At 38.4% G+C, this 18,461-nt stretch overlaps 1 protein-coding gene across 7 annotated transcripts in view; it reads right to left on the bottom strand.

Moving 5' to 3' along the window:
• The window catches only part of GALNT1 (polypeptide N-acetylgalactosaminyltransferase 1), a 116,822-nt gene that overhangs the window by 75,468 nt on the left and 22,893 nt on the right, over positions 1-18,461 (bottom strand). The window contains exon 1 of one of the 7 annotated variants that reach the window (XM_070452859.1): positions 5,721-5,741. The exons of the other annotated variants lie outside the window; for them this stretch is intronic. The gene's annotated coding sequence lies outside the window, so the exon portion shown is untranslated. Of the gene's footprint in view, positions 1-5,720; positions 5,742-18,461 lie in introns of those variants that run through there. 7 annotated transcript variants of the gene reach the window in all.

The raw sequence follows: 18,461 nt of genomic DNA, 5'->3' as shown, positions 1-18,461 counted from the left end.
AAATTAGGGAATCTACTTTTAAAGGAGATTCCATAGAAGGAAAATTCCAGTATAAATGTAATAGCTGCAAGATAGAACCTGGTATGTTGCATGCCCATTCTTTTTTTTTTTTTTTTCATTTATTTTTATTAGTTGGAGGCTAATTACTTTACAACATTGCAGTGGTTTTTGTCATACATTGACATGAATTAGCCATGGATTTACATGTATTCCCCATCCCGGTCCCTCCTCCCACCTCCCTCTCCACCCAATCCCTCTGGGTCTTCCCAGTGCACCAGGCCCGAGCACTTGTCTCATGCATCCAACCTGGGCTGGTGATCTGTTTCATCCTAGATAACAGAACTGCCATACGACCCAGCAATCCCACTTCTGGGCATACACACCAAGGAAACCAGATCTGAAAGAGACACGTGCACCCCAATGTTCACTGCATGCCCATTCTTAACAACCCTTAAGCCTATCAGAGAATCACATATCCCTAATTCACTCAGACTTTAATAAACAACAAGGATGCACAAGACACAACATGGAGTAGTTTGATGCACATAAACATGAAAAGGGCTCAGCTTCTGCCTTCCATGAGCTTGCAGTCCAGAAGGACAGATACTATTAGTAAGTCTGTATGACACTTTACAATTTACAACATGCTTTTCTATTTCTGCAGCAGGTGCCAAGTTACAAGGAGCTACTGCGCACCAAGCAGAGAAAATGGTGAAGAACGACTGGGGAACTGGTCTGAGTTAGGAAAAGGCAAAAGGATATTTCAGGTGGACAAAACAATATGAGTTAAAATAGGGAGGCAGAAAAATCAAGGGACTTCTGGGGACAATGAACAGAAAAATGGGGAGATGCAGTTTTGTGTTCAGAAAAGGGAAATCCCATTCTACTTGAGACATCAAGTAGAATGAATATAAGAAAGAGTCTTGTTAGCACATTACGGTAATGTCCTCTCACACTAAGGCGTTTGAAGAGCAATGGTCAGGGAATGTTTCCCCGTGTTTTTAATTTTATCTCTTGAATTCAAATGTCAACTCATTACAACAGAACACCGTGGTTTCCGAAAATTTACATCTTTCCTCCTAACCACGAACTCAGATACAAGGAAATACACTGCCACCATCAGCAATGGAAAAATTAGAGATTCTGGGGAGGAGTTTCTGGCAAGTAACAGATCCAGGAGGAAACCTCCTCCAGCCCAGAGGCCCACTTTATCTCCTGGCTATAGAGCCCCCAAAGTCTCCAAGGGGAGTTTTGTTTCACATTTTTGCCAGAACATCCATCTAAGCTGTGAGTTCCACAATGCTGCCCTCGTCCCTTCAAATTATCACTCTCTCACTGTATTATAGTTCCCTTTACTACCTTCTGTGCAAGAAGTCTTCATCTTCTGTGTCTAACTTCTCAAATTCTCAACCCAATGTGGTCTGGCTTCACTTCAATGAAACTTTTTTTTAAATCAAATCACTCTAATGTTCTAACTACCAAGACAAGTCGCTTTCTTATATTCATCCTACCTGATGTCTCAGTCTCTTAAATTATTAATATCTGGGGAACAGACAAACTGTAAATAGAACCGAACTTCTTGTCTGGGTTCCAAGGTCATTCCTTGCTCTCCCACTTTTCTCAACAAGCTTTGCAGTCTTCTCTGGCTTATCCCCCTCTGCCCGGGATGTGTCTGCAGGCTGACACTACACAGGTCCCTGGGGAATCCACCAGAGGTAAAGTGTTACCCACCATATGCTGATGGCTCCCACCTCTCTAACTTCTGTGACTTTCTGGGTAGAATGCAAGTTCCTCCAGCATGGGAATCAAGTTTTTCATATTTAAGCTCTAAAAATCTCATGAAATGTCTGAGGACAACAGAAACCCATGTACAAAATAACATCTCCACTCCTAAGTCACTCTTTATTTTGTTCTAATGCTTTTCTTTCCATTCTAGCACCAATGTAATTTACAATGTAATATGTATTAATTATCTTGTAAGCCTCACGAGGGCAGAGACTTTATTTTAATGCTATTACTACAGCACCTGGAATAGTACTTGGCACATGGCAGAAGTTAATAATTATTTGGTTAAATGAACAAAAATACCAGAAAGCAACAGCATGTAAGAAGAAATAAAGGTACCTGAAATGAAAGCATTTTAAGGGTGCTGTGTTTAGGTTTAGGGCAGAGATATTTTATTAATTTAAGGCCTTTATGATTAATATTTTTAAAATTAAAAGATAACAACTAATTAAGTAAAAAGAGCATAATTAAAAACCAAACTGAAAAAAAGAAGAAATAATAAGACCAGTCAATTTAGAATAAAACAAGAAGGAAATTTAAAATGATTTTAAAAACCCACAAATATAGAAAGCACAAAATGGCAGAAATAAATCCCCATACATAGGTAATTTAAATAAAGATAAAAAGCATAACTGTATTCATTAAAAGTTATCAGATTGGATTTTTTTCAACAAAAGCTATGTAAGGATTCAGAGCAGTTTACAGAGCAGTTAAAAGTGAAAGCAACCTTACCAAAGATATACGGATGGCAAATAAACATATGAAGAGATGCTCCATATACCAGTAAAATACAATTTAAACAACAAAATACCTCTATAGATGTACTACAATGGCTAAAACTCAGAACACTGACAACATCAAACACTGGCAAGGAACTCTCATCCAACAGGAACTATCATCTACCATGAAGTTTGCTGCTGCTGTTGTTTAGTTGCTAAGCCGTATCTGACTCTGCGACCTCATGGACTGTAGCCTGCCAGGCTCCTCTGTCCATGGGATTTTTCAGGCAAGAATACTGGAGTGGGTTGCCATTTACTTCTCCAGGGGATCTTCCTGACCCAGGAATGAAACCTGCATCTCCTGCACTGGCAGGCGGATTCTTTATCACTGTGCCACCAGGGAAGCCCTACCATGAAGTTTCCATCTGAGAAACTTACGCAGAGAAAGATATGCAGAAACGTATCCATAAAAGTAAGAAGTGAAAATGTCCACAGCTGATGGAAAAGAGAAAATTGCAAATCTGAGTTCAGTTAACCCTAAGCAAAACACAAAGAAAATCATGAGAGTACATTGTATTAAAACTGCTGAAAACTAAAGATTCAGAGAAAATCTTAAACCAACCAGAGGAAGAAAAAAAAAAGACAGTATCCTATACAGAGAAAAAAATGGATGAATTTTCATTACATGAAACAAAGACATTTTCAGATAAGAAAAAGCCAAAACAGCTCCTCTCTCATAGACCTGTATGCAGGTCTATAAGAAATGCAGAAGGAAAATGAAACCAGATGGAAACTCAGATCTGTAAGAGAAATGAAGACTATCAGCAATGGTAAATATCAGTAAATATAAAAGCCTAGATTTTTCCTCTTGATTTATTAAAAGAGATGGTTGATGAAAAAAAAATTTCTAACTTTATATTGTACAATTTATTAACATACAGATGAAGTATAAGACAAAATTAGAGTAAAGGATAGTGGTGGGAGGAAATATAACTATATGGTTGCAAGGGACTTACCTTTTACACTTAATAATACAACCTAGCATCTATTCATGATATTTAAAACAAAAACAAAGAAATAGTAGGAAACTAGAAAAAATAATGAATTTTGTTAAGCTGATAAGGTTATCTGCCCTAAATCTACAGTAAACAAAACGCTTATTGGTGAAGTGTTGGAGGCATTCCCTTTGAATGAAGTTAGAAAAGGTCAAAAATGCCTCCTATCACTTTTTCCTCTGAACAGTGTACTGGAATTCCTATTCAGAACAGTAAAACAAGAAGAAATAACGGATTTAAGAAATGGAAAGAAAAAAACAGAGCAACCACAAAGGAAATGACAGAAAATCCAAAAAAATAAAAACAATTAGAACTAACGAAAACTTTTAGCAAGGTTGCTGGATTCAAGATAAACATACAAAATTCATCTAAGAATTCTAAGAAAATTTCTTAGAAACACCTTTTCAAAGATGAAGATATAGCATGCTCACATATGGAAGATTAGAGAAGTAAATTATCTCAGTATTAATCTACATAATTAATACAGTTCCAAGAAAAACCTCAATATAGTTTTTCAAAGAACTTAAAAAGCAGATCCTAAAATCAAACTGAAGGGCAAAGCCACAAAAGATTTTGATTTTTTGTGGCCAATAAAAATTTTGAACAGCAAGGCAATGGAACTCTGACTGCTACATGTCAATCAAGCTATAGAAATGGAGTCGGTGTGATCGTGGGCAGAGGCAGATTAAAAGATTAATCAAACAGAACAAAGTCCAGAATCAGACGACCTTGAGTATGCAAATGGTACATGACAGAGGTGGCACCACAAATATATGAAAGGGATGGACTATTTAATAAATGTTTGTCCACATGTAAAGGTAAAATTCCTACCTCAAACTTAAAAAAAAAAAAAATGAGGCAAAGTATCTGTAAGTCCTTGGTTACAGAAGAATTTTTAAATGAACACTCAAAAAGCACAAACCATACAACGTTGTTCCAAGTGCAATTTGACACAGACATTTTGGAGGGCAATCTGACAATGTCTAGTAAAGTTGACAAAAGCACTATTTTATCACTCCGTAATTCCACTTCTAGGTACACACCCAGGAGAAACCCTTATACAGGTGTAGAGAGAAACATGTAAAAGCACTGCAGCATTGTTTATAATGGGGAAGAAAGGTAATCTAAAAATGCATCAAGAGGAAAGTGGATACATGAACCCTATAACAATGCTACACACAGTTCAAGTAGAACTATGTATATCAACCGGGTAAATAACGCTGAATGAAGGAAAAAAGTAATCTGCAGGATATGCAAAGAATGTTCCACTTAAACACAGTTTTAAAAGATACTAAAATAAGACACTGTTCATGGACACAAACATATAATGTAAAGACAAAATAATATGCATGAGAATAATGTAACACATTCATATACGGTTAATTCTCAGGAAAAAGGGAAAGGCTTCAACTACAATGGATGTTTTTTTAAAGGTAAGAGACCTAAAATTGTGGCAAGTTGCTAGATGTTCCCTGAATATCTGCTTTCCTCTTGTTTCTCTTCAAACTACTGTACTGTGACTGGCAATTTACATATCCTGGCCTGCCACACAGATTAAGGTAGCCAGTAAGGATTAATTTTGGAGAAGGAAATGGCAACTCACTCCAGTATTGTCGCCTGGAAAATCCCAAGAACAGAGGAGCCTGGCAGGCTACAGACCATGGGATCGGAAGAGTCGGACATAACTTAGTGACTAAACCACCACCAAGGATTAATCAGAAATCACTGGGCGGGGTATGGGTACTGAGAGGGAACTGATTTCACTGCCCAGAATGTAAACGTGAAGAACGGAGCTAAACCGAATATTAAAATTAACTGACACAGAATCAAATAGTGAAAAATGTAAAGATAAGACACGGGGAAAAGGTGAGTTCATGGCTGTTCCTTGTCTTCTGCTACTGTACTTTTCCATATGTTTAAAATCTTATATTTTAAAAATGTCCTTTACTTCTCGGATATTAAACAGAGATTCTTTTTTTTTTTTTAAAGAAAAACAGAGATTCTTAAATGTCACCCATAGGCAGATGCTGACCCACAGATCAAGCCAAAATGCACAGGCAACATGTATACGCTGAGGTGGCCAAGCAGAGCAGAGCAAGAATTCACCAGAAACTGGCCAACCAACCATACTCCGAGAATGCAGACAGTACTGTGCTATTACCACCAGCGCTGTTCCTGCCAGTCTGGGTACCAAACAAGACTGGAGGATCCCACAGTCTCTTGGCTCTGGACTTCGGACGAGAAAAACCAAAAACATTTGCAGACTAAATGGAAATCTCTGTTGTCATTCCCTTTTCCTATTTTTCCTTCTCCCATGCATCCCCCAGAGCTCAGTGCCACACTTTTCCTCCTCCACCATGGAATCATCTGGAAAGAGAGAAGGGGGGAAAAATATCAAAGGACAACAGGACCCTTAAATGAAATCTGGCTTTTATGACTGCAAACATGAAGAGGCTTTTGAGAATTACTTCACTTAAAACACAGTCTGATGTTACTTGGATGTTAACTTCAAGTGACCTTTTGAGATAGAAAAAGTTTTAAATTTGCTCAACAGACCAAAATGGAAATCTGGGATGAAGGAAGGCATCAGATCAAGATAATGGTCTGAAATATTTAGTTACCATTAAAACAAAACAGGAAAACAAAAACAAAACACCAACCCTTTGTTAATCTATTACTGTGTTACAGAAAGATGGTATTCCAGTCAGTCATGAATTCTACTTCACAGATATATTCTAGGTCCACACATTACAGGCTTCCCTGGTGGCTCAGTGATAAAGAAATCACCTGTCAATGCAGGCTTCTTCTTGGGTTAGGAAAATCCCCTGGGGAAGGAAATAGCAACTCACTCCAGTATTCTTGCCTGGAGAATCCCAGGGACAGAGAAGCCTGGTGGGCTACAGTCCAAAGGGTCTCAAAACAATCAGACACAACTTGGCAGTTAAACAACAATAAGCACCAGAGATTATAAGACATGCTCTTCAGATTCTCCCCTTAACCAGACAGCAATGTGGTTTATCAGGTTTTGTGGGGATTTTTCCCCCCAATTTGGTTTCTCCCTACTGCCACTTAACCTCTTTGTTACTTATATTGTTTCTGCATTTTCTCTTGCTGTTTTTATTCAGCTCTGGCCCTTTGCCTTTTGTTTCTGTGAAAAGCTATTTTCTACCTCACTCCCTTAATTTAGTCTTCTAGTTTCACATGGCTTCTGCACTGACGCTACTTAAGATCCACACTAGGAGATAATACCCCAACTGTATTTTCTTGGAATTTTTTTTTCAGCTCTTTGGGAGTAAACACAGGATTTTCTTCTTGCTCTCAGAAACCCCCAAAACCATTGCAATTAAGATATTAATCATTTAGCAATATAATAGAAAGTTAACAAGGAAACTGTTGAAAAAGTCCCTGAAATAACTCTATTTAATTCACATCAAGAACTCAAAACATTACTTCTACACTATTTTTTTAAGTTCCACTTAATTCTCAAAATTATATTCTGCCAAAACCTCTAAACACTTGGGTCATCGCTCCTTTCCTTATTATACACACTGAACAGTTATACATTTTTTACTATTGACAAAAATATAACCAAAATGTAAATTTTCTACAGATGATATTTCTCCATGTCAGAACTTAAGAATTAAGTTCATCAGTAAGTAGTTTTCCAAACATACTATGTTACAGCCTAGATTTAGCTTCCTCCTTACAATCATAAATTCAAGAAAAATAACTATAAAATATTTAAGATATGTTTAAACATTATCTAAGAGCATAACTTTTAATGAAGATACAATAGTTTTATAGGCTTAATGAAAAGACCTAACAGTACTGCAGGAAACTGTTAAATTTAACAGCTTTCACTCTGCATTTTGCTGTGCTGTTGACGATAGTACTGCCCTGTACATGTTCAGTGATTAACAAAAAAGAACAGCAAAGCAGTCTTAAAGGAAATAAACCCTTTACCTAAAATTGCAAAGATTTTGGTTTTATTATAAAGAACTCTAATCTTGAGAGAGCATAAAGAAAAAAAAGGGGGGAAGAGAAAAATAATATAAACTAGGTATTGCTTTATTTCTTAAGAAGGGTTTTTTCACAAAAACCAAGTGTAATGTGTGGATCTGTCTGACTTATGAATCAACAAGCCAACTCAAATGGACATTAAGGGACCACTGGGGAAATTCGACTATAGACTGGGTAACAGATGATACTAAGAAATTATTGTTAATTTTATTAGGAATAACAGTGTTATGGCTAGATGTGAAAATATACTCACTCTTAAAAGATCCACTATGAAGCCTGTTAGAGGCAAAACAGCATGATGTCTCCTATTGCTTTAAGATACTTGGGTTTCTAATGCAACATCTTAAAATCAACTATGCTACAATAAAATTAATTTAAAAAAAGATACTTGGGCTTGGGAGGAGGGTGGTACAAAGAACTGAAAGGTGAAGCACACGTGCCAAATGTTAACTTTTGCTGAATCTGGAAGATGGAAACCAGTGTCAGGGGTTCGCTTTACTATTTCCTCTACTTTTAAATATGTTAAATTTTTTGAGATATAAAGAAACAACTTTTAAATTTGTTTCAGATAGCTAAAAGCCGATTTAGAGTTATGAATAGATTTAAAATCCTACTTTGGCAGGCCAATTATCGAAAACACTGGTGTTTTGTGAACAAAATCAAGTTATGAATACATTCATTCACGTAACTTCAACATACTGAGCACCTATGTACTATATGCCAAGCATGTAACCAGACTACGGGGAATAAAGGTGAGTTAGACCGCGTCATTATCCTCAGGGAGGAGACAGCTAACATGAACATCTGTGATCAGGATATGAAAGGAGGTCACAGAGAACAGAAGCCACAGATAAAAGATCGAGGGGAAAACTGAATGGGTTTTATCATTTTTCAGCTGAAGAAGCTGATACGTCATGAGTTTCAGGGGTGAGCAACATTTAGAGAACTGAAAGGTCTGAGGTCAGAGAAGAGTCTGGTGAGTGGGACATAAAAGCAAAAGATGACAAAGCTCTGAGAAAGGAGTTCCTACAATGCTGCATGTTACAGAGGATGGCTAAGTGACACTGGAAGCTGTTTCTGTCATGTATTTAGCAAGTTACACAAAGTCTGGTGATTTAAACATGACACTAAAACAGCAGAGGGTCTCACAAACTGTGCTAATTAAAAGAAATTAAACCTTACTCAGGACTTCGGGGTAAGGCTATTTCAAATCAGCCACATTAACCACATGCAGTGCAAGGCTGGATAAAAAAATACCTCAAGTTCCCAAAGCAAGAAAGGTTATCCTTTCTTTCAATGGAAATTTAGGTTGTAAAAGGAGAATGAAGGCAGAGCCACAGTTACTGAACTTTTAACTTTGTGCTAAGCACTTTCAGGGCCACGATACAACAAAATCCTCCCAACAAGCCAAAGAGCTAGGAACCATTAAGCCCATCATCAAACAGGTAAGGATCCTGATGCTCTAAGAAAGGTAGATAATTTGGCCAACAGAGACTCTGTTAAAAGGCCAGAACTCAAAATCAGTCAAGTCCTAGTAAACATGGTAAACCCATAAATCTGTATTCTTCATGTCCACCTTTGGAAGGTACATTCATGGAATCACATAATATCTTTTCTGCTATCTTAGTAATCCAGCTTGTGAGATCTGTCCATGTTGATTTATAAAAAGTTCATCACCTCTGGCATCACAGAGCAGGGGTTGGTAAACCACTATTTTTATAAATAAAATTTTATGGAAACACAGCCACACCCATTCTATTTGTCTATGTATGGTTTATGGTTGCGTGTGCTCTACAATAGCAAAGCTGAGCGATTACAACAGAGATTACACAGCCTGAAAAGCCTAAAATACTATCTGGCCCTTTATAGAAAGTTGGCTGACATTGGCCATAGAGCATTACAGGAGTGTACTGGGTATTATTCAACTTTTATAATTTTGTCAATGTAGTTTTAATCTACATTTCCCTGTTGACAAATATTTAGTGGCTATTCATTTTTTTCTCTGAAAAGCTTTTCCTCTCTATTGCTCATTTATCTTTTCACATTAACATATGTATGTGTACTGACATATATGCATATGAGCGTATATATTACTGCGACAAAAAAAAGTCTTTGTCAGTTCTTTTAGTTTATTATTTATTTGCTGAGCCAGGTCTTAGCTGCAGCATGTAGGATACAATTCCCTGACTAGGGGCTGAACCCAGGCCCCCTGCATTGGGAGTGCGGAGGCTTAGCCACAGGACCACTAAGGAAGTACCAACACACTGTTTTCAACAAGAAACAAAACATCTTAGTTTTAATACAGCCCAATTTATTAACCTCTTCCTTCAACAGCTGTGCTTCTGGAAACTAGTTAAGAAAGCCTGAAATCATAAAGCATCCTCTGAAGGCTTAAGTTTTGCCTTTCTCAAGTTTTTAATCCATCTGGAATTTTTTTTTTTTTTAAATATGGTGTGAAGTAAGAAACTATCCCCCTCTCCTCACTAATTTCTTGGCGTGTGTGTGTGTGTGTGCGCGCGCCATTCTGGTAGCATGAGCTCCAACCCCAAACCTGGTGAAGACTGGACGTGTAGTTATCATTTCCCAGGGAGGACTGTTCACCTTTCCAATGAAAGACAACCTGAGACAGGCAATCCTCCTCACCTCACATCTATTGTCCCCACCCACACACTGTGCGACAGGTTTTTAAATTTTTTCCTAGTTTATCTACCAACATCTATTAGAGAATTTCAGCTTTATACAAGGGTCTCTGGACCTAACTTCACACCTTGCTTGATCCAGAGACTCTGTCTAGACAGTTTCCCCACGGGCACCCTGAAAACCCAAAGCTCTACAGATACCAGCACCCCGGCTCAGCAGCTGTAATCCCATTAGCTTACCTCCCTGGATTCAAGATGTCTTGTTTTTGACTTCTGAGGAGTTTCCTTGCTTGTCTGTTTATCTACACATTTAAAAGGCACTCTGAATATCTGATCCAGTATTTGCAATGTTTCTAAGAGGAAACATTTTTTTTTTTTTTACTCTCTAATTTGCCACACTGCCAGAAACTGAAGCCTCTATACATTTTGAATAGTTTGTTGCTGAGTATCCTCCCCCAGCCAAGAAATGTACCTCTACTTCTAAAACCCAAAAGAAAAATGATTCATTTGATTAACAAAAACATACCAAACACTGTTCTACACACTTGGCATATATCACTAAAGATTAACACATACAAAAACCATAAGTGGGAAGAGATGTACAGACAGCAAACAGTAAAACATAAGCAAACTGAACTTTATCCCAGAAGGTAGTAGGAGCAATGGAAAGAAATAACAATCCTTTAAGAAGGATCTACAGTAAGGTGGGGACTTCAACCTTAAACAAGGTAGCTATTACTAAAACATTAAGTATTTCCACTACATACCACCAATTAATTTTTACTAGACATACAATTATAAGAAATGAATATTTTCCTCTTCTCTTGATGTTAAATAGGATGCTAAGCAGCCTACAGATATGTTAATATTACACAACTCGATCCACTTCAAAGAAACAGAGGTACACTCTAATATTAACAGTACACTCTAATATTAATAATTGGAGATGCTACTTAACAAGTTATTATTTTACCTATTCAAAAAATTAAAGTAAATGAAACTTAAAAATAAACTTATGATATCCAAGCAAAACAGACACTTTAACATTTACTGAGAGAATAGTTAAATGAGAATCATCCTTCATACTTCTAAAGATAATTAGGGAATCAATTGCTGTTACTAATTAGGCAGTTCTTCTGAATGTTAAGCCTAATAAAGAAGGCAATTTGCACAATTATATTTAATTCTATCTTTTATGGAGATGTGCCCTATTTATAACTCTTTAAAAACACGTTTTTCTCTTTCCATAAGAATCACATATTGAGTCAGTAATTAAATCACACCTTAAAACACTGAACTACAAAACTGAGACTGTACTTTTCAGTCCTGTAATTATTTTCATTGCTCTTCTCTGTATCTGTCAATCTTCCCTTCCATCTCTTAAAAGGCAGACAATAAAGCTAGAGTTTATATTTAAACACTGTACTGTAATTATAAACAATGGATAATCTCTTTTTTAATGATACTGGGAATAATGATGGTAATGGACTAATGTTCCAACATGGTCACTTTACTTTGTCAGCGAAAACTCCCAAAGGACAGGACCTACAAAACAGAGAGATGGGATTTACTTGTAAAAAGAGAAGCTTTAGAGGAAACTGTAATCTTTCTTCAAGATAAAAAATACTAGAAACAGTTCCACATAATAACAAAACAGACTAACTTGAGAATGTTTCCTGAGGCAAAGTGAAAGTTGCTCAGCTGTGTCTGACTCTCTGCGACCCCATGGGCTGTAGCCCTCTAGGCTCCTCTGTCCATGGAATTATCCAGGCAAGAATACTGGAGTGGGTCGCCATTCCCTTCCCCAGGGATGTTCCTGACCCAGGAATTGAATCTGTGTCTCCTGCATCACAGGCAGATTCTTTACCATCTGAGCTACAGGGAAGCTCCTGAGTTACAACAGCATTTTAAACACAGCAGCATACTAAAGACAGCTAGTGGTGATGCTACTTATAGCAGTGGCCAAGGCTTCTGATAGTGAAGAATCCGCCTGCAATGCAGGAGACCCCGGAGACCCCGATTCGATTCCTGGGTTGGGAAGATCCGCTGGAGAAGGGATAGACTACCCATTCCAATATTCTTGGGCTTCCCTTGTGGCTCAGCTGGCAAAGAATCTGCCTGCAGTGCAGGAGCTGGGTTTGATCCCTGGGTTGGAAAGATCCTCTGGAGAAGGGAAAGGCTACCCACTTCAGGATTCTGGCCTGGAGAATTCCATGCACTGTATAGTCCATGGGGTCGCAAAGAGTCTGACACGACTAAGTGACTTTCAGTTTCACAAGCACTTGCTGGCTTCTTGACAGCTGCCCCTCTCCTCCACTCTCCCGACCATGAGAATTTCTCCTGTATTTGGCAAGTAGAATTAGATTATGTTACCTTCTCACTTTGTCTGATTACATACTGGGCCTTGATTCAATTTTATTTTACCTACGCTTAGATGTATAAAGAAACCAACTAGTTTTTTAAAAACCTGGGTTAGGTAATGTTTAATGGCACACATATTTCTATAAGGTTGCTGCAAATATCAGTACAATTTCTTATTATTGGAAAAGTAAACCTAAGAAAGTAAGGTCTCTGGTTGCAATTAATTTTTTTTTAATTTTTTTTTAATAAAAGCAAACCAATGATCATGTTGTATTTTAGGGAAAACAGCCTTTATAAAATTCTAGTAGTGCATGCTAAAACATAGTAAGCTATGCTATATTAACAGCCATTAAATAAAACACTGAATAAAATAAAATAAAACACTGAAATTTAACTATGATACCAAGTGGTTCAGAGCAAACACACTATGCTCACTCTCTCACACAATGTTCCCATTCTGGAGGTATTAAAACTCCTTGGCCAATTTAGCAGCTTAGCCAAGGAATGAGAAAGAAAGTGAACTCAGGGGTCCTGGGACCTAACTCCCAACACAGATGCACTGTTCTACACACTTGGCATATACCACTAAATAAAGAGTAACACATTCAGAAACCTTAAGTGGAAGGAGAGGTACAGACAGCAAACAGTAAAAGGTAAGCAAACTGAACTGTATCCCAGAAGGTAGTAGGAACAATGGAAAGAAGAAATAACAATCCTTTAAGAAGGATCTAGAGTAAGGTGAGGACTTCAACCTTAAACAAGGCAGCTATTACTAAAAAAAAAAAAAATTAAGTATTTCCACCACATACCAATTAATTTTTACTAGACATACAATTATAAGAGCATTTTCCTCTTCTCTTGATGTGAAGTAGGATACTAAGCAGCCTACAGATATGTTAATATTACACAACTCAATCCACTTCAAAGAAATAGAGGTACAATCTAATAACCCATACAGTAACCCCTACAGCTCTCTTTAACTATACATTGAAGCTTGGTAGAAGATATTTGAGAACACACTCCTGCTACTAAAAAGTTACAAAACCATCCACCTACAGCAGCAGATCTTAAAACGACAGCAGTCCAGGGATCCCATCTGGGGTGGGGGTCCTCAAGATCCTTTCAAGAAGTCTGCAAGGTTAAAACTAATTGAATACTAATATCAAGTCACCATTCGCCTTTCACTCTCTTTCCACCACGAGTATAGAGCGGAGTCCAGAGGATAGGGGACATATGATATTGTAAAAGACTGAATAGGGAAGAAGATCTAAGAATCTAGCTGTGAGAAGCTGGACAATGAGATGTGCACAAATGTAACACTTTCACACTTTTCACTCATTTTTTTGCTTTGAAAGACAGTTATTTTTTAAATACATTTATATTAACATGTAATGGGTTTACTATTTTAAATCAATTAATGTCTTTAAAAATGTCTAAGTTATTTTTAATATGATAAATATTAAGAGGCATAACCCACACACACAAAAAAAAACTTTGAAGTTTTCAATAATTTTTTGGTATAAAGGGGTCAAGAGAACAATAATATTGAGAGCCATTGGTCTACAGAATAAAATCCAAAATTTATAGTAAAACATTCCATACTTAAATTCGTTCCACAAACACGCAGCAGATGCCAGCTGTATGCTGGACTCTAGGTGCGAGGGACACAGCAATAAACATGACAGACCGGCTCCTGCCCTCACTGGAGCCAAGTGTCGGGACACAGATTATAAATAAAAAATAAACAAAAAGCGTCAGCCAGTAAGGAGTGCTCCAAAAATAAATAAAAAGGACAGGTGCTGTGTTAGCAAGGGCCTGGGCAGTTCCTCTCCGCCGGGTGACCAGGAAAGGCTTTCCGCGGCAGTGCCACTGAGGAGGAGACGGGAAGCCACAGACGAGCCTGTGCCCGGCACGAGCCGCCCCGCGTCGGCCCCCAGCCCGCGCACCTCCCTCGGGGGCCCTGCCTGCCACCACGCCCAGGCGCCAGGGCCATGCTCTCTGCTTCCCCGTCTGCACGGCTGTTGAAGCCTCTGTCTGGAACGGCCTCTACCTATCCATCTGCTGGATTCATACACCACTCGGGACAGAGGTCCGTGAAGGCCGGGTTTGTATTCCTGCGACCCGGGCGGTGCCTGCTGACACAAGGCTGGGGCTCGAGGAACGACCGGCGCCTCACCTCGACTGACGTCATCACGCAGGTATACGTCCTACCGCCAGGTCCACACTCTGACTGCGGGTCCTGGCAGACACTTTTCAACTCGCAGTGCGGAGCAGTGTCTGCTTCACCGAACTATGAGAAGAGTGACTACATCACTGAACCAACTTTTAGTCTAACTATAGTTTTAGGTCTTATCTTTAACTACAGCAGGAATTATGTCTATCACTTACAGACTCTAACACATCACACACACTCCAAAAATGTTCACCAGATTACTGAATTTCACCTGCAAAGCACTTTATGAACTTCAGAGCCATTCTGTAAAAGGCAACACTCTCAAGCAGGCATATCATTTCCCTTATTCTGTTTTTACCCTAATGTGCAAGAGGTGTCTGGTATGCTTGTCACGGGTCTCGGCTTCTGGCTCAGCGCTTACGCAAAGGCTCCCTGTTAGACACCAGACTGTACTAAAAGTCAGCCAAAAATGAAAAGTTGAGTAAAGTGGATTCAGCATTCTAGCTGGCAACTTCACAGAGCAATCAAAACAGTAAAAGATGACCCCCGAATTATTCAACTTAGAAGGGTGTTAGGTCTTATCGTTTCTCATCATCTGAGGTGATTTCTGTTATGTGAGCGGAGAGGCGGCCCCACGACATGGCCGCTGTCTGCATGACAAACCCCTTAACCCCACCATGCTCCTAAGTTTGTAGCTTGTTTGCTCACGAACTTTTTCAGTAGTTCTCTTCAGTCGGCTATCCAATGGGCTCTACAATGCCAGAAGAGCAGGTCTACTTCACATTATATTGTCTGTCAGTTTTATTAAAACCTCATTTAAAATTGGCTAAGCTAATGAAACAAGATATAAAAATGCCCCCTGAAGTAGCTATCTGAGCAACATTTAAGTTTTAAAGTGATGTGACCAGCCATCATGCTCAAGCGCTAGCTGCTTCCACTTATTTCCATCAGCAGTCAAAATTAAAGGGATTCTCCAAAACCATCTGATTACTAGTTAATAAAAGTATTTAATAAAAAAAAAACCAACTATAGTGACAGGGATGTATACAGCAGACTTTCAATAACTAACACATGCTGGGGACTTCCCTGGTAGTCCAGTGGTTAAGACTCCATGCTCCCAATGCAGGGGGCAGGGGGTTCAATCCTTTGGTCAGGGAACTAGATCGTACATGCCACAACTAAAAGTTTGTATGCTGCAACTAAGACCGGGTACAGTCAAATAAATAAAATAAATATATAAAAATAAATAACAAACACACGCTGCCTGTTCTTCCACGTGCCCCACAGCAACGGAATACCCACCACACTGACACAGGCACATTCTCAGTTGTAAAGGGCTCATTATCTACACTGTAGGTTATAAATGTCCTCTGCTTCTCTTCAGTCCCTTTCCTGTGGGGCCTTTCAAGGCTCATTAGAACTCTCAGGGCATTTCCAGGAGAATAAAGAAATTTAAATCTAAACTAACAAAATTTGCAGCAGGACAGAAGCTATGACAAAAAGAAATGAGGAACCTTGCTGGATGGAAAACTGGGAAACAATTTAGGATACAATTCTCTGGAATCATTTATTTCACCTATCAATGTCATTATTTTTATGACCACTACGAATAACTGGTAGCAGTTTTAAATTACACTGACTAAATACGCCTAGAGAAACCTTCAGAAGGGCAATCTTTAAAGGTTGAGGTTTTGGTCCTGCTATATGGTAATAATGTATCAGCATCTCATTGCATATAAATGCTATGTATTTTCATTTATAAAAGGAGGGGCCGATACTAAATGTACACTAATATTTCCTTGCAGGGCAGGCTTCACACACCTGTGACCTGTGGAGTCACATGGGGCCCCACACTTAGAAGGGATCCACATTTGGTTAAATGCTCTTTCACAGTCTTGAAATTCTTCATGGCTTTTAATAAGAGGCCCCGCATTTTCATTTTGCACTGGACTCACTCACATTATATAACTACTGCTATCCCTTGGTGGCGCTGGTGGTAAAGAACCCACTTGCCAATGCAGGAAACCTAAGAGATGCCAAGTTTGACCTCTGGGGTCAGGAAGCTCACCTGGAGGAGGGCATGGCAACCCACTCCAGCATTCCTGTCTGGAGAATCCCATGGACAGAGGAGCCTGGTGGGCTACACAGTCCACCGGGTTGCAGAGAGCTGGACACAAGTGAAGGGACTTAGCACACACGCTATTCCTTTAGATTCTAATACTCTGTGACTTCATGAAAGTACACCTCTATCATTCCAGGCACAATGAAGATTAAAAAACCAACAAACCACCACCAAAAACACCTGAAGTTACCTATGCTCTATTAGTTTCAGAATAATGACTTTCAGAATAATTTTCTACTTCTATCAATAAATTTCTACTTCTATCAAAAAGAATCAAGTGTACATTGAAGATAATTTAAATGCTAGGGACTCATTCCATTTTTAAATACAAAAAATGTTAAGTATTATTTGAGATGTCATTATTACAATGTACTCCTTCAAAGAGGTAATCTAAAGGGATTAATATAAGCAAAGAGTAAGCAGTTGATTATAATCAATATAAAAAATTAATTCACTTTGTCTCTTAGTCACTGCTCTCTCCCAAATGCTTCTGACCACATCTGTCTTTTTCACCTTCCATATTAAAAAGCAATTCTGAGGAAAAAAATTTTAAAAGTCCCAACAGTACTTATGATTAGAATTAAAACAAAATTTAGTTATAATTAATCTAAATAAACTATGATGTATAGCAGTGTTTTCAACGTATAAACAACACATAATCTAACAGAGCAGAGAGAAGAGTTCAATGAGAGCAACGACAGGCTCCAGGTAAAATCATCAAAGAGAAAACACCATTTCAGAGAGGAGGTCTGAAAAACTGCTATTTCCAGATCCCATGAAATAGGCTGCAGGAGCAATGCTGTATTAATCTCAAGTTATCCCCTTCAAGCTGACAGCACTTTAACTGATCTGAATTTTTTTGTATAAAAATTCCATTCCAACCTAAGATTACTGTGTATTCCCTAAAGTACCACTAATTCTGATCAAAGATCAGCTCTCTACCGACAGAGGCAGGCAAAAGGTAAATAAGAAGGTTTAAAGTAAAACAAAAACACCATCGTAACAAAGACTGTCATATAGATAATATCCAAAAGAAATCTTAGCTTTGCTAAAACTAGGTAACTGGATTTCTGGATAACTAGGTTTGTAGTGAGAAGGCTATATGACAAAGCACTGTACATACAGATATATGAATATTATAAACTGTGTATATATATTGCTCTTCACTGTGGTAGATTCAGGGATTTGCTTTTAGAAACCTTTTACTCTGCGAACTAATAGGAAAGCACTGGGAAGTTCTTCCAGGTAAGAGTATCTGCATTTGCACAAACGGTGCCCTTACCATGGCTAGCACTTAGTCAGGGCGAGGGTGCCAGCCTTCACTTCCTGTGTCTTGACGGAAGAAAAGAGGGGCATGATGCAGCCAGCAGTCCTCTCCGGCATCCTGGTCAGTATACTTCCTGTCTTCAACAAGGATCTTCATTACTGCATTTATCACACAACAGTGCTACTATTCACTTAATCTCTCTCTGCCAAACTGTGAGCTCCTTGAGGGCAGGAGTCATGTATTACTTCATTTTTGTGTTTTCTCAATACCCAGGACTGTACTTGAAGTGGGATGATGATTAAAGAATATTTTAGTAAACA

The sequence above is a fragment of the Odocoileus virginianus genome, chromosome 22, assembly GCF_023699985.2.
Source record: "Odocoileus virginianus isolate 20LAN1187 ecotype Illinois chromosome 22, Ovbor_1.2, whole genome shotgun sequence".
Classification (NCBI taxonomy): Eukaryota; Metazoa; Chordata; class Mammalia; order Artiodactyla; family Cervidae; genus Odocoileus; species Odocoileus virginianus.
The sequence above is the reverse complement of the archived record's forward strand: the minus strand, read 5'-3'. Positions and strand labels throughout refer to the sequence as shown.